Here is a 21,406-nt window from a genome sequence, read left to right as displayed (position 1 = left end):
CTTATTTCTGAGCACTCCATTCTATTCCATTGGTCTATGTGTCTGTCCTTGTACCAGTACCATGCTGTTTTGGTTACGATAGCCATGAACTATAGTTTGCAGTTGGGTAGCATGATGCCTCCAGCTTTGTTCTTTTTGCTTAGGATCATCTTCACTATTCAGGCTTTTTGGTTCCACATGAATTTTAAAATAGTTTTTCCAATTCTGTGAAGAATGTCAATGGTAGTTTAATGGGAATAGCATCGAACCTGTACATTACTTTGGGAAGTATGGCCATTTTCACAATATTGATTCTTCTTATCCCTGAGCATGGAATGTTTTTCCATTTGTTTGTGACCTCTCTTATTTCCTTGTGCAGTGGTTTGCAGTTCTCCTTGAAGAGGCCTTTCAGTTTCCTTGTTAGTGATATTTCTAGGTATTTTTTGTAGCAATTGTGAATGGGAGCTCATTCATGATTTGGCTCTCTGCTTGCCTGTTGTTGGTGTATAGGAATGCTAGTGATTTTTTGCTCGTTGATTTTGTATCCTGAGACTTTGCTGAAGTTGCTTATCAGCTGAAGAAGCTTTTGGGCTGAGATGGAGTTTTCTAGATACAGGATCATGTCATCTGCAAACAAAGATAATTTGACTTCCTCTCTTCCTATTTAAATATGCTATATTTCTTTCTCTTGCCTGATTACCCTGGCCAGGACTTCCAGTGCTGTGTTGAATAGGAGTAGTGAGAGAGGGCATCCTTGTCTTGTGCTTGTTTTCAAGGGGAATGCTTCCAGCTGTTGCCCACTCAGTATGATATTGGCTGTGGGTTTGTCATAAATAGCTCTTATTATTTTGAGATATGTTCCACCAATACCTAGTTTATTTAGAGTGTTTAACATGAAGGGATGTTGAATTTTACTGAAGGCTTTTTCTGCATCTATTGAGATAATTGTGTGGTTTTTGTCATTGGTTCTGTTTTTATGATGAATCACATTTATTGATTCCATATGTTCAACCAACTTTGCCTCCCAAGGATGAAGCCAACTTGTTCGTGGTGGATAAGCTTTTTGATGTGCTGCTGAATTCAGTTTGCCAGTATTTTGTTGAGGATTTTTGCATTGATGTTCATCAAGGATATTGGCCTGAAGTTTTCTTTTGTTGTAGCTCTTCCAGGTTTTGGTATCAGGATGATGCTGGCCTCATAGAACGAGTTAGGGAGGAGTCCCTCCTTTTCCATTTTCAATTATTTTGAATGGTTTCAGTAGAAGTGGTACCAGCTCCTCTTTGTACCTCTGGTAGAATTAGAATTCAGCTGTGAATCTATCTGGTCCTGGGCTTTTTTTTGTTGGTGGGAGGATAGGGCGTTGATAGGCTATTTATCACCACCTCAATTTCAGAGCTCATTATTGGTCTGTTCAGGGATTCAATTTCTTCCTGGCTCAGTCTTGGGAGGGTGTGTATGTCCGGGAATTTATCCATTTCTTCTAGGTTTTCTAGTTTACGTACAGGTTTTTATAGTGTTCTTTGATGGTTGTTTGTATTTCTGTGGAGACCATGGTAATATTCCTTTACCATTCCTGATTGTATTTATTAGATTCTTCTATTCTTTATTATCTAGCTAGCAGTCTGTTGTATTAATTTTTTCAAAAAACCAGCTCCTGGATTCATTGATGTTTTGAAGAGTTTTTTGTGTCTCCAGTTCTGCTCTAATCTTGGTTATTTCTTGCCTTCTGCTAGGTTTGGGGTTTGTTTGCTTTTGGTTCTCTAGTGCTTTTAGTTGTGATGTTAGGATGTCGATTTAAGATCTTTCTAGCTTTTTGATGTGGGCATTTAGTGCTATATATTTCCCTCTTAAAACTGCATTTTTTTAATCACTGCATCACAGTGATTCTGGTATATTCTCTTTGTTCTCATTAGTTTCAAAGAACTCCTTGCTTCCTGCCTTAATTCCACTTATTTACCCAGGAGTCATTAAGCAGCAGGTTGTTCAATTTCCATGTAGTTGTGTCGTTTTAAGTGAATTTAATTGTGCTGAAGTCTGAGAGACTGTTATGTCAGTTCTTTTGCATTTGCTGAGGAGTGTTTTACTTCTGGTTAACAGCTCCTATAATGTTTTATCATGATTCTTAGCTTCTTTACATTGGGTTACAACATGCTCCTTTAGCTCAGCAAAGTTCGTTATTACCCACCTTCTGAAGGCTACTTCTGTCAATTCAGCCATCTCAGCCTCAGCCCAGTTCTGTGTCCTTGCTGGAGAGGGGTTGCGGTCATTTGGAGGAAAAGAGGCACTGGTTTTTTGAGTTTTTAGCATTTTTGTGTTGATCCTTTCTCATCTTTGAGGTTGTTAACCTTTGAATGGGGTTTTTGTCAGGTTTTTCATTGATGATGTTTTCTGTTTTTAATAGTAGGGCTGCTGTGGGTCCATTCCAGGCCCTAGTTACCTCAGTTTCTCTCATACCAAGTGTTATACAGGCTTTGACCAGTGAAGGCTGCAAAACAGCAAAGATGGCAGCCTGCTCCTTCCTCTGGAAGCCCCATCCCTGCAGCGTACTGACCTGTTCCCAGCCTGAACTGCCCCTGCTAGGAGGTGGCTAGAGACCCCTGTTGGGAGGTCTCACCCAGGTAGAAGGAATGGGATCAGGGATCTGCTTAAAGAAGAAGTCTGGCTCCTTTTTGGTAGTGCAGCTGCGCTGTGTTGTGGGAGACCATTCCTTATCCAGACTATCTGGACTCTACAGAGCCAGCAGGCTGGAATAATCAAGTTGACAGAACTGCAGAGATGGCAGCCACCCCTCCCCCTGGGAATTTGGTCCTTCTCAGGCAAACTTGATTGGAATTCCAAGCCAGTGGGGCCCACAGAATGATACTACTTGCTTCCTGGATTCAGTTCCCCTCCTAAGAGGATGTAGGGACAGATCTCTGGCCTTGCCAGGAATCCTGGAGCCAAAGTATGCAAAACTCCTGAGTCTCTGTGTATGCCCCAGCAGCTGCTCTGCCAGGACTCTGTACAGGTCTGTGTATTGGACCTGTATATGTACAGGTTTTTATAGTATTCTTTGATGGTGGTTTGTATTTCTGTGGAGACCAGGATCAATACAGGTCTGTGGTGTGGCTTACAAAGGGATCTCCTAGGTGCAAAGATCCATGGGAGAGGTGTGGTTTCCTGGGCAGGATTGCACAATCACTCACCACTTCCTTTGACTGGGACTGAGTGTTCCTTTGGCTTCGTGCTGTTAGAATGCTTGTTCTTCAGTCCTGCAAGGAAAAAAATCAGCATTTAGACAAAAAGTTCTCTCAGCAAGGCAATTTTACTTTCTGCAAAACGGGTGCTCCTTACGGATAGAACAATGGCAAGAGCACACTTGAACAAAGGAGGGAAGCAATTTATGTCTTTTACGCAGCTTGTCTTTGCTGCTATGCCTTGTTTACGTTGGCTGGAGCCAGACCTCACAATCTAAACTAAAACCTAACTGGATAATAATTTAAAACTTTTCTAAATAGGTGAAAGCAATGGAAGGACAAAGGAAAAGAGGAAGTTGTTTACTAAAGGACTTAGAAAAGTAGTAACATTCTTAAGGCTGCGAGCTGGGACATACCTGTGAGCACGTCTAGCACAACTATCTTGGTTAAGGTACAAGGACATAGAATGTACTACTTGCCTGTGAGCTACTTAGGATAGGGCTTAACAAAGTTATTAGCACAAAGCAAGGAGGTTTGAACAAAGTTAGTCTTTAAAATAAATTATTTCTAACATTTACGATTATTATTATCCTTTAACAAGAAGGGAAACCTTGAAGAGGAAATGTTCCTTTCTACAGTGCTGCTCCCGGTTGGGCCGTCACCCCACCCTGCTTTTCTTCTGTTTCTGTGGGTTGAGCTGTTTGCCTAGTCAGTCCCAATATGACCACCTGGATACTTCAGTTGAAGGTGCTGAATTCATTTGCTGCTTTCATTTGCTGAGTGCTGCAGACTGCAGCTGCTTCTAATTGGCCATCTTGGCCCCCTTAGTACTATAATCTTATGGGACCCCCATTGTATATGCAGTCATTGACTGAAACATTGATATGTGGCACATGACTCTGTTTTTACTTAAAAACCTCTTAAAGTCCTTTATTTTGGATTCTATCAAACTTCATAAATTTGAGTAGTGTCATAAGAGAGATTTAATGTCTCTTTATTTTTTTGGAGACGAAGTCTAGCTCTGTCTCCTGGGCTGGAGTGCAGAGGTGCGATCTCTGCTCACTGCTACCTCCACCTCCCAGGCTCAAGGAATTCTCCTGCCTCAGCCTCCCAGTTGCTGAGATTACAGGCACATGCCACCATGCCTGGCTAATTTTTGTATTTTAGTAGAGATGGGATTTCACCATGTTGGCCAGGCTGGTCTCGAACTCCAGATTCAGGTGGTCTGCCCACCTCAGCCTCCCAAAGTGCTGGGATTACAGGCGTGAGCCACCGCGCCTGCCTATTTAATGTCTTTTTAATAACCTTTTAAATCTTTACATTCACAGATTTAAACAAATATTAAATGCTGACTATGTGCCAAGTACTTGTCTATAAAGCAGGCATGTAAAAACAAACAAAACATGGCCGGGCACGGTGACTCACACCTGTAATCCTAGCACTTTGGGAGGCCGAGGTGAGTGAATCACCCGAGGCCAAGAGTTCGAGACCAGCCTGGCCAACATGGTGAAACCTCATGTCTACTAAAAATACAAAAAAATTAGTCGGGCGTGGTGGCAGGTGCCTGTAATCCCAGCTACTCGGAAGGCTGAGGCAGAAGAATTGCTTGAACCCAGGAGGCAGAGGTTACAGTGAGTGGAGATCGCCCCATTGCACTCCAGTCTGTGCAATAGAGCAAAAACTCCATCTCAAAAACAAAACAAAACATATTCTCTGCCCTGGAAAGGCACTTAAATGAAAGGAGGCAAGTACTGTGAACATTTTAATATGAATGTAAAGGTTTAAATATAGAGATATACAGATATACAGAGATACAGAGACTCTGTATATCTCTATATTTAGGGTATGGGACTGGGTTCCTGGAGGAAAAGTGTAGTTAATAAATTTTACAGCCAACATTCCATGAAGCAGTGAAAAACTTTGCCCCTCCCAAAATAAAGGAAAAGCTTGAAGTATGGTAGTCACTTCTTAAATTCCTTTTGAATAATTTGTTTTCACCTACTTTTTAATCCATTATTTCTTTTTTGTATTCTTTCTGCTGTTCATTTTTAGCCAATAAATATTTTTATTTCAGATTTTTTTTAGTTGTACAATGTCCATTTTCATTTTATCTCTTTAACCAGTTTGATCCATCTTTTTATCTGAATTCCTTGACATTTATAATCATTCTTTTAAGATGAATTTGCTTATTCCCCCAAGTGATCTGTGATTTTGCTTCTCTTCCCTTTTAAGGGTCACATTTTCCAGTTTGTTCTCGTATTTTATGCTCGACATTGTGTAAAAGAATAATACAGACTAGAGTAGGTAATATTTTCCCTTAGAAGAATATCTCCTAGCTAGCTAGGAGGAAGGGTTGATCCCTTTTGATTTCCAGTGTCTTAAGCACAGGATCAAGCCCTTCCCTCTGGCCAAGTTCTTGGGAAGACCATCAAACTAAAGCCGAGTTTATGGTTTACTACAGTAAGGATGACCACTACATTGACAGTCTTAATAGCATCTCAGAGGAAGGATGTGAAAATATTTATGAAATTCTCAGCAGGTCTTTCATTGTGTGCATTGGAGGGAAAAGGTCCTGATTAGGATTTGCCATGAGTTGAGAATTGGTAGACACATCTAGGGGTGGGTTTTAAAGTGAGTCTTGGCTGGGCGCGGCAGCTCACGCCTGTAATCCCAGCAGTTTTGGAGGCTGAGGCGGGCAGATCACCTTAGGTCAGGAGTTCAAAACCAGCCCGGTCTCTACTAAAAATACAAAAATTAGCCAGGCATGGTGGTGCATGTCTATAGTCCTAGCTACTCGGGATGCTGAAGCAGGAGAATCACTTGAACCTGGGAGGTGACGGTTGCAGTAAGCCGACGTAGCACCACTGCACTCCAGCCTGGGTGACAGAGCAAGACACTGTCTCAAAACAAAAACAAAACAAAAAAAGTAGAGTCTTGCAGAGTAAACAGTGTAGTGAGTCATCTGTTCTTGAGAAGAGGGTATTTACTCTCCTGAGGGTTCATTAATAAATCTGATGTTCAAATAAATAGATTTTCTTGAGGTACTTGAAACAAATACCTTCTTCTTTCTAAGCAGTAGCTTCTGGAATAGCAGATAAATGAATAGTAATGTCATATTAATAGAGATAGTGAACTGTGTGGCCACAGAAGGTTTTGGGTTAGAAGAAACCCCCGTCTCTTCCTGCTTTGCAGCGCAACCACCAGTTTCTTCCACTCCAGTAAGTAACATGAGGGAGAATTGGTTTGAAGACAGGACCAGCTCTGCCTTTTGGTTTTCTCCATATTCCAGGGCACTAGATTAGTGCACCAGTGCACTGCGCCTGGCTAGTATTTCTTTGTCCCAGCACAGTTCTTGCGCCTATTGCATTTTTGCTACTTTACCCACTGCATGAGCCCTAGCATTGGGCAAATGCCCTCAGGTATGAAAGCTGCTGTTTTTGCTCAGCTAGGAAGAATTTATTCTTCTCTGCAGACAGTATATTTAGACCTATTTGCATGTGAGACTTCTCTGTGGTTTTAATGAGAAATGTTTAGTCAGTCTAGTATTTTCTTTTTGTTATGTCAGAGTGAGGGTCTTTTGCAACCCTCTACATCCTAATTAGAAGTCATCCTTGGATAAATTGCTTTTTAAAGCCCAAACTGGAAAATAAATCTGGGCCTACATATTTAGGATTTTAGAAAGTTTGGAAATAAAGTTAGAAAGGTAAATGAAAGTAAACAAAAGTTAGTGAAGTAAAAGTAAATTTTATGTTACCTTTCAGTTCTTTGCTTTTTCTTTGATGATCTACTTGATAGGAGTTGAAGGCTGCAGCGAGCAATGACTGTACCACTGCACTCCAGAGTGAGACTCTGAGAAAAAAAAAAAACTACTTGATAAATGATAGAGATATTTAAGAGGCACCAATATTTGGCTTTGGATGGAATCAAAACAAGTCTTTCAGTTATTCAGTTTTTTAAGGCTAATGCAATTGCTATTAAAAGAAACTTTAAAATGTTTACAATTCAAATCAGTGATCTCTTAGTCATAATACTCTCTGTTTTCATTTTACTTTTTAATTAAGCTTTAAATTTTTCTAATGGCTTAAGAAAAAAACTTCAAGATTAGCCCATTTATTTGCAATTGTGTTCTTTAAATCTTATAATGCTTCTGAAAAATCTCTGACAACGGAATCCTACTAACTCTAAGCTCATTTCTAGGTATTAAATTAGCTCTTAGTACTTTTTGTTGTAAGTTGACCTAATTTTGACCTTGCAAAGCTAATCAGCTAACGAAACTAATTATTAAAACACATCTGTGCTGCTTAGAAATAGTAAGATTTGTCTTGAACTTGCATCATAGGTTTTAATGGGACATCTGGTATATATTTTAATAGGCTTCATTAAGTAAATTTTATGTCTTTGGGGAGAACATTTCTCATTATGTGATCCCACCTCTACAGTTGGTTTTAGGTTCCTCCTTGTGAATGACCATGTGGTCTAAAGTATGGTCCTGAACTTTCTACTCTTCTCTGAAATCTGAACCTTTGTGGCTGGGCTTAGATGCTGATGAGAACATTTACATGTCTTCGTTTATTCTCAGGAAATGTTCTTTGAGTAGTAGCACACACTAGGAGCTGAGAGGCATTGGGAATGTAGTAAAACAAGCCAAAACCGATAGTTCCTCTATTCAGGAGACATTAATAGTGGAAACATGATAAAATTCACCCTATTTTCAACGCCACCCCTCAGTGGAAAAAAAATTCACCCTATGGATATTAGATAATACTAAAGAATTATTGAAAATTTGGTTACATGTGATAAGGGCATTCTAGTTATCTAAGAAAATGTCCATCTTTTTACAGATGCAAACTGAATTTGGAGGGAAGAAATGACATAATATAGGGTATTTGCTCAAGAGAATAGGTGAAGTATATGTGCCGAATATAGGTGATAAGTTCGTCAGAGGTTCTGTAATTGTGTATGTTTGAAATTTGTGATAGTAGGGTATTTTTTTTAAAGAATCTCATAACAATAAGAAATGCCTAAGAGTGATGAGGCATAAGTACTGCACTGAGATAAAGATATTTCTGTACATCTCAGCCACCTGCTGTAGTTACCAAAGCTGAATACATGTTTACCCTGTGTCTTAAACATTTCCCTCCTGGGTCCAGATACACACACAGAAATATGTTGATATGTTCACCAAAAAAAAAAAATGTTCAAGAATGTACATTGCAGCCTTCTTCAGCCCCAAGCTAGAAAGTATGATGGATAAATGTGGTATATTTATGGAATAAAATACAGCATTGAAAAAGATGAGCTTGCCGACATGGATGAATTTCATGAACAAACAGTTGATTTAAAAAGCGGGGGAAGGCTGGGCACAGTGGTTTATACCTATAATCCCAACATTTGGAAGGATCGCTTGAAGCCAGGAGTTCGAGATCCATCTGATCATGGACATCAGAATAGTGGTTACAATTTGTGGGGTGACTTTGACTGGAAAGGAGCATAAAAGAAGTCTCTGGAGTACTAGGAGTGGTCCATATCTTGATCTGGGTAGTGGTTATACAAGTGTGTTCACCTTGAAAAAGTTCACTGAGATGTATCCCAATGATTTGCTCACTTCTGTGTGTGTGTGTGTGTGTGTGTGTGTTCTATGTAAAACCAGTGGTTCTTGAATTAGCTAAAAATCTGTTTTTTTTGCTTGTACGTAATACTTCAGGTGAAAAGTTGACCAAAGCCAAAAAATGTCTGTCTGGTTGTCAGTGATTTGATGGAGTTGAAAGAAGCCTAGCATGGCTGGGGCATGTAGATAATAGTGCTAAGAGATGGAAAGCACCTTGTGCTATTTGGCCGTTTCAGTTGTGATGTTTTTTAAACAGTGTTGTGATCAGAAGGGCCCTTTAGAAAGACTGTGTCTAGAATATGGAGAACAAAGAGGAGACCAGAGTGGATGTGGGAGGCCAATGGGTAGGTTAATCTAGTAGCTCAGGCAATAATTTGCAGTGACTTACACAAAGGCAGTTTTAGTGGACTTGTTCATGAGTTATCTAAGAGAGAAAATTGACAGGATTTGAGAATGGGTTAGATAATGGGGAGTGAGGGCATAACTCCCATTGCTCTCAGTATCAGTGATGACTCCAAGGTTTCTTATACAATTGGAAAAATGATAGTCCTGTCTTTTTAAGTCAAAGAAAATTGGAAGAAGAACACATTTAGAGGTGAGGATCAGACGCTCAATTATTAGTATGTTGAATTTCATACCTTTGAGTTAAGTAGTGATATCTAGTAGGGAATTGAAACACAGTCCTGTGACCTGTCTTGTCAAGTCATACTTGTGACATATTTGGCCCAGATACTTGAGAGTAGGAATCAAAGAACATTTCGTGGAAGACTTTTTGAAAATATCCACCAAAATATGCTGCTGACACTATTTAACAAAGCATTTTAAACAATCATAAAATTTCATAAATTGCTCTTGAATGAGGATGTATTTTTTAACCTATGCTATTCATTGAGGCTGTTGAGTTCCAAAAGCTCGTTTTTTAAAGCAAATCCAGTGGAGTAGCATCATATGCAGATATAATTTATGCAAATTAACTGCAAGCATTCAGGTTAAAAAAAGAGTCAGAGAAATAATGGTCTCAGTAGTACAGACGATTCTGCCCTCCTTTTTAATTTTGAACATGTGCCCCAAAATGAGCATGAGGTGAGAAACACATCTGCTGTTTCTTTAGATTTCTGTAGGATGAGCATCTTGCTAGACTGCATGTGATTGTCTTTATAAAAAGTGTGTATTTTTAATACAGTATGGCACTCACTATAAGCCATCTACTTCATCTGGAACCCAGCCAAAGAAATGGTGATTTGTACCATTGCTTAAAGAACGGGTTGTATTGAACTTACTGAGGGATAGTTTATATGTTAGTCTCCAAAATGACATCTTAAGAGATTTTCCAAGGTAATTTTGAGATTTGGTAATTTTGAGATTTTTCCCATGTGACTTATCCTCTGCAGAATATGAGTACTATAAAATAATGTCTTACTACTTTGTTTCAAAGGGATTCTGTCTAGTTCTAATATTTTCCATAATTGATTGAAGTCCAGGTGCACCTTATGCATTGCTCTCAAAATTTACTTCCATTTGACTTTATCTTTCATTTTTGCAACCCTAGAGAGTCAACAGCCCTTGAAACTGAACCCCAGAGGATTTTAGCCTTTTTAAAATCTGTGTTTTTTTCAACCCGTTCTTTGTGTTTAGCTTTTCTGTCTACTCTTTTATAGTCTTTTTGGAAACATTACCATTATGAAAACATGTTTAGGAAGATATATTTCCTGCTTTGGATAACTTTTAGGTATGTGTTTGTTGCCTAGCATAGTGGGAGGAATCATCTGTAATACTGAAATCGTATTTAAACCTAGTCAGAGATAATGCAAAAGTTCACAAAATGAGGAACCCTGAAGTTGAGTAAAATAACCTGTCCATAGAGTTGATAGAGATTCATGTGCTTGATCCTCTTTTGAAAGCCATGCTGAAAATAATGCTTCTGCATTTCTGTAATTCATTATTTAAATTTCAGAGACATTAAAGAAATTGTAGTAGCATTTTAAAAGATTCTGATCCTAAAGCCTCCATTTGAGTGATATTATAACTCAAATTGTTCTAAAATACAATTTGAGTAGAATCTTAATTCTTAAGCTATATTAAAATCGTTTAATTCTAGATAGGTATAGGTTTACACTTGAAATCAGCAATGTTGAAGGACAATAAATTGAGAAATAATCACACTCAAGCAGGACTAGAATATCTATCTGAAGTACAGCAATAAGCACAAAATAGTGTATTTATCAAATAATCAATAAGAGTGGACTCTTGATTAGAGATGTCAGAGGGGTTCTCCCTAGACTTATCACAGAGGCTGTCAATTAACATTATTAGATTGTGATAAGAAATGAGCTTGACCAGGTATTTTCCTTTTTGATTCAGCCAGTTACCCCTGGAGTAATGACCTATAAGGAAGTAATCTTCCCAGGTTCAGATTTATTTTAACTTAGGCACTGACAGAAACCATTGTGAGAATATTGGCATTAAGATCTTCTAAAACTCCTAAAGTACCTAATGTTTACAGACATCTTATGTAGATGTATGTATTAACAGGAGGAAATCAGTGCTCATGGAAAGACAAGTCAAAAATTAGAAAAATAAATTTGATATATATACCAGATGACTCAGAATATACCTTATAATATTTGCCAGATTTTTAGTTTCCACCCTATGTATCGGGTACATAACAGAAGGGCTTAGATGGTGACTTGGTAGCCATCTTTCTACCTTACTTTTCAAAAGGGCAAAAAAAAAAGAAAAAACTATTCATTTCAGAAAACAGGGCATATCACATCTTCTATATGTCCCCCTTTTACTGTCTGTTAAATTGTTCTTTCAGTTTTCCATCTCTTAATTTATACTATTGAAGGGTTGTGAAGACAAGTAGCATTTGATAGAACTTGGTCACCTAGACACAAAAATTAGTTTTAATAGTTATCAGTTTTAAACCTCTTCAGCAGTCATAAAACTAATTTTTTTGTTCTGCCTTTATTTGTAAATTCAGTGTATGTTTTGTTCAGGTGAACAAATATATTCTTAAAATTAAAATACAATGTTTACTTATAACTGATAATTTGAGGAAATAGGAATGGAACATAGGGGCCTTTGCATGGATAGTTTTTGGGGAAGATTAGAAAGCAGCACAAAAAATGGAATATAAGGAAATAGTAGTCATTGATATCAAGCAGTGGAAAACCAATGATGTGTGAGGGAGCAGGAGGAGAGAAATCTAGAGAAGCAGTGGGCTGCAAGCCTTTTTAAATGGCAGAGATTGCAAAAAAAAAAAAAAAAGTACTATGCAACATCACTTTTCATTCAAACATGTACTGAACCCTATGTGTGGGCTTCCGTGCTAGGCACTATGAATACAACAAATAATCAAAATGTAATTTCTAGCCCTAAAGACATTCATTTAGAAGGAGAGGCCAACATAAATGGAGAATTGTAATGTAGTGCTCTATAACACAATAGCAGAGGCATATAAAAGACACCCTTAGCCTTGTATACTCTTCCTTTCCCTGATCATCTTTAAGGTTTTTACTTTAAGTGTGGCTTCTTCATGAAAGTCTTTCTAATACCATATGTATTGTATTAGCGGGAAGTGATTAATTGTACAGATGAGGGAATATTTGTCTGAAGTAGTTGCATCCGATATCAGTTTTTAATTGAAAATAGGAAGTTATAAGTTAAAGCATCATCATTTCCTTTTACCAAAGGTTGGGACAGGTTGACCATCTTTTTGTCATTTAACAAATAGTTTACTTAATAAATCATACTGATTTCCTGTAGTCCCTGAACATTCCAGGATATTTCATGCCTTTGTAACTCAGTGCAATTTCACCATTTAGATGGCATGCCCAGGCATGCTTAGGCAGTAAGGATACAGAGGTGAACAAAGAAATGGTAAGAGTGCCCTTAAGGGGCTATTAGGATCTACAAGTGAACAAAGACATTGAACAAAAAGTATTATATAGTGAGTGTTACTACAAGGAGTGCAGGAACATTTAATGGATGTATTATAACCTACTCTAGGATTAAAGAAGGCTGCCCAGAGGAAGTAATATTTAAACTGGGACATAACAAATGAGTTAGTTTAAGAATTGGGGTGGGTGTTACCGTGATATGGTTTGGCTGTGTCCCCACCCAAATCTCATCTTGAATTCCCATGTGTTGTGGGAGGGACCCAGTAAGAGGTAACTGAGTCATAGGGGCAGGTCTTTCCTGCGCTGCTGTCATGAAAGTGAGTCTTACAAGATCTGATGTTTATTTTAAGGGGGAGTTTTCATACACAAACTCTCTTTGCCTGCTGCCATCCATGTAAGACATGACTTGTTCCTCTTTGCCTTCCACCATGATTGTAAGACTTCCCCAGCCACGTGGAACTGCAAGTTCAGTTAAACCTCTTTCTTTTGTAAATTGCCCAGTCTCTGGTTTGTCTTTATCATACAGGTAGGGGGCCTTAGGGAGGAAAAAGCAATACAGTGAATAATCTTCCTCCTGTGTTGGTGAGCCACATAAAATGGAGAAACCCTTTTGCTGAAAACAGCTACAAATGCCAAAAAAATGTTAAATGCTATCTGTTTGAAGTTATCAAATAAGGACGTACTACTAAGCCAAGACTCAGAAAAGAAGGTAATCTGAAAAATGAGACTAACATTTGGGGCTACTTTTGTCCTATAGGCATTTACCAATTCAGAGGAAGGAGCTGAAAGACTGTGTAGCCCTTTTGATGTCGCTTACATGGATAGGAATACAAAATGGGACCCTTATAGTTTTGCAGCACTTTGCATTGGGACCATAAAGACTGTGCCCAGGATAAGATATGAGAGAAGTAGAAATCTCAAACCCTGCTATTAGATTAAGACCTCGGTTTGCTCATGCCCCCAGGTTCCCTGCAGAAACAAAAGATCTTTCTAGAAGATTATTACAGGTTTCAAATTATTTTCACGAAGTTTTTCAAATATTAATGTTCAAAACATATTCAGACGTAATCAGTCACACAAGGACACAAAAACATGAATCAAGAACCAGTTGAAGCAGTAGACAATAAAAACAGAGCTCTAGGTGCTCCAGGAATTAGTTATAACAGACACAGATTTTGAAAAAACTATGCTTACTAAATTCAAAGAGAAAAGAAATTGCAAATTTTAACAAATGGAAACATTTTTAAAAATAATATTGTTTGGAAAAGAACAGACATTCTAAGACCAAATTAAATACGATTTGAGCAGCAGATCTTCACATATTTGTGTAGAGAAGATCCGCAAACTGGATTTTAGGGCAGAAGAAAATGTCCAGGAAGAAGCCTGGAGAGATGCAAGAATGAGACAGAGGGAAGGGCAAGAAATAACATGGATACAAGGAAAGGTCTAATTACATATACATGTAAATGGGCATCCCAGAGAAAAGGAGGATGAGAATGTTACAATATTTAAAGAGATGTTGGCTAAGAATTTTCCAAAACAGGTGAAAGCAACAATTTAAAAAGTACAACATAACCTAAATAGTGTAATTTTTAAATTAGATCGAAATGTAGGTGTATATCTAAGAGAAGTGAAAACATGCCCACGCAAATGTTTATAGCAGCATTATTCGTAATAGCTAAGAAATGGAAGTAATTCAGATGTCCATCACCTACAGAATGGATAAATAAAATTTGGCATATTCATGCAATGTAATATTCAGCAATAAAAAAGAATGAAACATGATACAACATAGTTAACCCTTAAAAACATTACGCTAAGTGAAAGAAACCAGTCACAAAAGACCATCTCTTGTATGATTCCATTTAGATGAATTATCCAGAATAGGTATATCTGTAGACACAGACTGAACGAGAGGAGAATGGATGGAAGATTTGGAGGAGATGAAATGTTTTAAAATTAAATTGTAGTGATGGTTACACAACTCTGAGTACACTAAAGAATGCTGAATTGTACAATTTAAATGGGTCAATTTTTATGGTATGTGAATTATATCTCAGTTTAAAAGAGGGAAGAGAAATCCACACCTAGACATATCCTAGTAAAACTACAGAAATCAAAGAAATATCTCAAAGTTGGTGGAGCTATGGTGCTGGAATTACCTTTAAAGAGGAGCTAAATAGACTAGTAGATAATTTCTACAATTGGCGAATCTTCAAACTGAATACAGCTGTGAAACCCACACCCAGATGAAGAAACATAACATCTCAGCACCCTAGTAGCCCCCCTTGCACATCTACCTAATACAGAGCATCTATGCCCTGTATTAGCCAGGTGCACAAGAACAATGGAATTGGGGGAGCAGAGGAGAGGAACAATGGAATCAGAAGAAAAAAGACAAACAGAAGAAATTGTAATGATGACATTATCACTGTGATGCCAGAAAATAACTGCCAACCCTGAGTTTAACCCAACTAAGATATTTTTTAAGAATGAAAGTGGACAGCTTGGCTGGGCACAGTGGCTCATGCCTGTAATCCCAGCACTTTGGCAGGGTGAGGCAGGCGGGTGGCTTGAGGTCAGGAGTTCGAGACCAGCCTGGCCAACATGGTGAAACCTCGTGTCTACTAAAATTACAACGATTAGCCGAGCGTCATGGCACACACCTCTAGTCCCAGATACTTGGGAGGCTGAGGCAGGAGAATCGCTTGAACTCAGGAAGTGGAGGTTGCAGTGAACCGAGATTGCACCTCTACACTCCAGCCTGGGCAATAGAGCAAGACTCCATCTCAAAAAAAAAAAAAGAAGAATGAAACTGAAATGAAGATATGTTCAGATAAGCAGAAAAGAAGAAAAAGAATTTGCCTAAAAAACCTGTGCCAAAGGAAGTACCGAGGGATATTCAGGCAAACAGCAAATGATCCCTGATGGAAGGCCAGAAATTCAGGAAGGAATAAAGGTGAACAAAAGTGGTAAATATTTACATACCAGTAGTTCTCTTAGGTATATACCCAATGGCTGTGGTACATATATTCACAGAAACTGTTCAAGTGCCTGTCAGCAGTAAACTAAATTATATTGTCACATACACCTTACAGCCATGAAAATGAATCATCTGCAATAATGTAGATGAATTTCACAAACAATATTGAGGAAAATTAGCCAGATAGAAAGGACTACCTGATGTATGATTCTCTATATATTTAAGTATACTAGGAAAAATGAATCTTTGCTTAAGAGTATTAGGATAGGTTGTTAGAGGCATAGGGTGCCTTGTAGAGTCTAGGTGCGTAAGGGGGACTACTAGGGTGCTGAGATGATCTGTTTTTTCTTCTGGGTTTGGGTTTCACAGCTGTGTTTAGTTTGAAAATTCAGCCTGATATACACTTACACTGAATGTACATTATATATATTAAGCAGTTTTTAAAATGTGAAAAATCAGTAAATGTCAACGAATACTAGTTGTATAAAATAATTTTGTGTTTATAGCTAGGAAGAAATGTAGAGCAATTAAGGCATGTGAGGTATCAATTAATGAAAGTATTCATGTTATAGACTGAAGATGATTTTTGCCCCCCAAAACCACTTTAATAAGCAATTTTGAAATTACAAGGAAGCAATCCCAAATAAATTTAAAAGGAGTTTCAGTTATCTTGAAATATTCTAAGTAGATCAGAAATAAATTACATTGTGTTTTTCAATAAAAGTTTTTTTTTTTTTAATATTTTTAGACCTATTGTCTGTTTTACTACTTCCCATATTGCTTGGTCTATTTTTTAAAACCACTCAATCTGGCAGTATCTCTTGAGAAGTATATGGCACTTAATGTGTATTGTTCCCTAGAGGAATCATGAACGAAAGAAAAGGTGCAGATTTTTCTCTTGGGATACAATAGAAAATTAATTGAAAAAGGAAGAGTCCATAATTTAATGTATAGTTACAATTGGGGAAAAAATCATAATATATAATTTTCATATTTGTTGATTGTGTCTTCTTAAACACCAGTTATTACTAGCACAGTTCATTCTCTATATGTGGCAGCTCGTATAGCTTATGTTTGTATTTTCATCTGCTTGGTTTATATACAATGATCTAAGCTCTAACAGTCATTTTTATGCATTGTCTGCTTACTCTTTCTTTGCTTGCTTCAGACTCATCAGTTGGCTTTTGCATTCCATATTATGATTTTGAAAGAACTACTTCAACGAAAAATTGTATTTTTGTTATAGTGATTCTGCTGCATGGATTACAAGCACTCTATCTCCATGCTTGGATAAACTCCATCAAAAGCACATTATCCTCCTACTTCTGTGGCCAGCTGCCTAATTGTATCTGCTGTAACCACATGCTGTTGGAACATGATACCAATGAAGAACAGAAATGATAAATTACTCCCTGCAGGTGATAGTGATAATGATAATTTTTAATTTCCTTCTTCCTTATAAGGTCTAGTCTGATCTTATTTCATTGGTTGCCATCCTATTACATACACACAATGTGTCCTCTTTAAAGAAATACTCATCACACCAAAATACATGAGAAAGTCATTTGTTTTTATCCCAAATCATTGTTCTTCAAATGAGTGTATATTAAATGAACTGCATTTACCTTTATATAGAATAAACAAGCAAAACATGGCTTAAAACAGATTTTTTCCATGATTCATTTTACAAATGCCATGAGTTTTCTTTTTGTGAAACCCACAAAAAGATGAGTTCTGGAACTATTATATGCTGAGGAATATTTAAGATGTACAGCAAAGCTACATGCTTGTATTTCCCTATGTGCATCAAAGTAATTGTGGAGGATTCTCACAAAATGTCGAGTGATCAAGCTATCCCAGAAATTCATCATGTGTATGTATTTTCCTTTCATTCTGTTTTCTTCTATCATTATTTTTGTTTTGTTTTGTTTTTTAATTACTTACCACTCATTCTCCTTTCTCTCACTCTAAGGGACTTTTATAACTAAAACTTTTAGTTATAAGTTTTTCTGACTGTGGTATAATTCAGTGGAATTTTATTTAATTGTGACCTTGCCTTTGCAAATTAACCCTGCTCCTACAGATACATTTTAATGTTTTTCCCTCAGCAGTTCTCATTGCCCCGACAAGATGTATGTGTGAGACAAAGGAGAAATTTCTTCTGTAGTCAGCCTTCAAACCTCTGATCTTTTTCAAGCACATATCAAGTTGTAGCTCTGGTTATTTATTGCTATTGCCTATTAGTCATTATTTCCTATGGTTATTCTTATATTTGAATGACTTCCACAGAGAGAATGTATATTCATTGAAATTAACATTTAAAAGATGTAAAGATAGCCTGTCAAAGTGATGGTAGCAAGATGATCAAACTGTAATTGAAAATAGTGGCATGTTTATATTTTCCTGACAAAATAAATCATTTATTCCTAAATCAGCTGATATTTGGTTATATCATATATAATAGCTTTGCAGAAATAAAAACACTAATCATAATTCATTTGGTTTTATATTACTGTTTCAAAATTGAAGTTTTTTCTTAATCTCTTAATTAAGCCTCAATGGCATGCAACTGTAGTTCCAGCTACTCAGGAGGCTTAGGCAGAAAGATCCCTTAAGCCCAGGAGTTTGAGTTCAGCCTGGGTACCATAGCAGGACTCCATCTCTAAAGTTAAATAAAATTTTTTAAAAATAATCACACACAAAAGTAAAAAAAAACACAAACCCTGTCTCTTTAAGGGGCATTCTAGATCGTGTTGGTGTTTGAGGGTAAACACCCATTTTAAAACCAGAAACTCCCTTTTTTTTCAGAGCAAGAATCTTCTACTTTCTCAGCTATATGAGTGCTGTCTAATGAATAGGTAGATTATCTGCACAAAGTTTGAATTTCAGGTGAATTCCTTCCTAACTTCTCTTCATGCTTCTGCTTTCTGTTTAATGTGTGCTGTGGAACTGAGTTAGTATTACTGTAAACCAAACCTCATTAGAAATGTGACTGTGCTTGAGGACTCAAAGATACTGTGATGCATTTCACATGGAGGCAATTTCAGATATTTGTCATAGATCCTTTCCGGTGCTTATAACCGAAGTTAACTCTGTCTGTCATTTTTCTTTGTCTTAAAACTTATTTTTTGGTTACCCAGAACTTCCCAGTATTTCTTTCACTGTATTATTTAAGGGCTGGAAATTTTTAACTGAAATTCATACACAGATTTGGAGATTGATTAATAACCGTGTATGGCCGGACGTGGTGTCTCACACCTGTAATCCCAGCACTTTGGGAGGCCCCCCCAAAAAAAATGTGGGGAAAAATAAATCCTAAGTAAGCTAATAAGAGCTTTTGTGAAAATTTGGGTTTAAAAGCAGCTTTTGTAACATCTTCAGCTTCAGATATATGAAGAGAAACATTTCTAATTCTGATTTTAAAGACTGGCAATAAATATAACAGTTACAGAATTATAATTGCAGAAAGATGAGAGGCTGACACATGAGTTTAAAACACAGTTTTAAAAGATACATTAAAAATTTTGAAAACAAAAAGATATTTAAAACTATGGGTTTTCTGTTCTTGTTGTTCCAGGTTACCTTCTGGTAGCATTTCCCATCAACCTGAAGAAGTTCTTTTAAAATGTTTCTGAAGGAAGTCTATTGGCAATGAATTTCTTTACTTTTCCTTGACTTGAAAATGTCATATTTTGCCTTCATTCATAAATGATGTTCTGTCTAGATGCAGAATTTTAAAACTTCCTCCATCAGTATCTTTTTCTTTTCCATCTGGACCACCAATGTCACGTTAGATCTATGGGTCTCCGAGGTCCTATAACATGCATTTTATTGCCGTCTTTTTCCCTTCTTCAAATTGGATAATTTCTATTAATCTTCAAATTCACTGATTTTTTCCCTGTCATCTCCATTCTGCTATTCAGCCCAGAAGTTTCAGTTATTATAATTTCCAATTAAAATTTTTTCATTTGGTTCTTTTTTACAGTTTCTCTGCTGAGAATTTCTAATCTTTTGATTCATTCCATTGTGTTTTCTGTCCTTGTTAGAACATAGTTGTAATTGCTGCTTTAAAGTTTTGCTTGATAGTTCGAGCATCTGGGTTATCTCAGAGGTGGCTTGTCTTTTCTCTTGAGAGTTGTTCAATTTTCCTGATTCTTCGTATGTTGAGTAATTTGAGATTGTACCTTACATGTTGTGCATGCTATGTTGTATAAACTGTGTACCTTGTTAGAATCTTAAGAATGTTGATGTTTGTTGTTAGCAGTCAGCCAGCCCAGTTAAAATCAGACCATAAGTTCTGTCTTAGTGTCCGAGCAGACAGTTGGCCAAGTCTCAGTCACATTCTCTAAGCTTTTGTTACGCTGTTTTGAGGCTGTCTTACACATACCTACTTTACGGATTAGTCTGAAACTTTTACAGGTTTTTCAAATCTCAGTTCAGTTCTCTAGGCCTTTACTTAGTTTTGGTTTTTTTTCCATGCATGTTTTATTCAGAGGTTAATCCTGAGACTTGCACCAGTGATTCCAATTTTAGTTCAATTCTCTAAGCTTTTGCTATGTGGGTTTGGGTCTCACCTGTATAGGCTGAGACTTGGGCATTTCCTACATACAAAATTAGGAGATCTTTTCTAGCTCTCTCCTCTCCATATTTGTCCCACATGTTCCATGCTTTTCAGAGTTAAAAATTATTAGTTCCATTCAAGTTCAGTTAGTCAATGCTTTAATAAAGTATACTAACTATATAATAAAGCTAGCCATATTTGAGACTGAAGACAAAGTTTTCATTTGGCTAAAATGTATTGAAAACCTACTATATAACATTGTATTGGGTAAGGGGCATAGAGGTGAGTTACACATACGCCCTGCTCTTAAATAAATTGCAGTATAAGGCAAACTATAATATAGTATCGTAACTAACATAATAGAATGTATAATAAACACATTTGCTCAGCAAATATTGTATTGTATCCTATGGGCCAGGTTACTGCTCTGGGCACTAAGAGTATAGTGGTGAACAAGACAGGCATACAGAAATAAATAAGAAAACAGCTGAACTGGTCTGTGAAGAGGCATCGTAAGTATCCAGAAATCAATTGTAAAAGGTTTTATTTAGAAATATTCTAATTAACCACATCGTTTTTATGATAATCTGTGGCTGAGTACTACATTGTTTTATAATTCTATTTGGCAGAATTATTAATAGTATTTTGATTCTCTCAGTATCTAAATTGCAATGAACCTCAAGGTTAAATATTGAATTTGGTTTGGACCTAATCCATATTAACCCTACAAGATCAATAAAATGTCACATTTTTAACAAAAGCAGCGGAGTACACAAATTAGCTTTACCATGATTTTTCAAAAACAGTGTCCTGTTTTTAACACTTTATAAGCTTAATGTAATGCCAGTTTTAAAAAATGATTAAGTCCAGCTAGTTCCAATAGTGAAAGAAAAAGAAATGGTATTTAAATTTAACCAAAAAACTCAAAATTATGTATTTACCTGAATATGTTAATTTCTTTAAGAGATCTTTTTGTAGGCTGGGTGCAGTGGCCCACACCTGTAATCCCAGCACTTTGGGAGGCCGAGGGGGGGTAGATCACAAGGTCAGGGGTTCAAGACCAGCCTGACCAACATGATGAAACCCCATCTCTACTAAAAATACGAAAATTACAGGTGGCGCATGCCTGTAATCCCAGCTACTCAGGAGGCTGAGGCAGGAGAATCACTTGAACACAAGAGGCAGAGGTTGCAGTGA

At 37.1% G+C, this 21,406-nt stretch overlaps 1 protein-coding gene across 3 annotated transcripts in view; it reads left to right on the top strand.

Annotated features, from left to right (window-relative positions):
• The window catches only part of PRMT3 (protein arginine methyltransferase 3), a 128,817-nt gene that overhangs the window by 90,876 nt on the left and 16,535 nt on the right, over window positions 1–21,406 (top strand). The window contains exon 14 of one of the 3 annotated variants that reach the window (XR_007719075.1): window positions 20,628–20,721. The exons of the other annotated variants lie outside the window; for them this stretch is intronic. The gene's annotated coding sequence lies outside the window, so the exon portion shown is untranslated. The remainder of the gene's footprint in view (window positions 1–20,627; window positions 20,722–21,406) is intronic. 3 annotated transcript variants of the gene reach the window in all.

Source organism: Macaca thibetana, chromosome 14, assembly GCF_024542745.1.
Source record: "Macaca thibetana thibetana isolate TM-01 chromosome 14, ASM2454274v1, whole genome shotgun sequence".
In the NCBI taxonomy this organism is placed as follows: domain Eukaryota; kingdom Metazoa; phylum Chordata; class Mammalia; order Primates; family Cercopithecidae; genus Macaca; species Macaca thibetana.
Note: the sequence above shows the minus strand (reverse complement) of the source record. Positions and strands in the feature narration are given on the sequence as shown.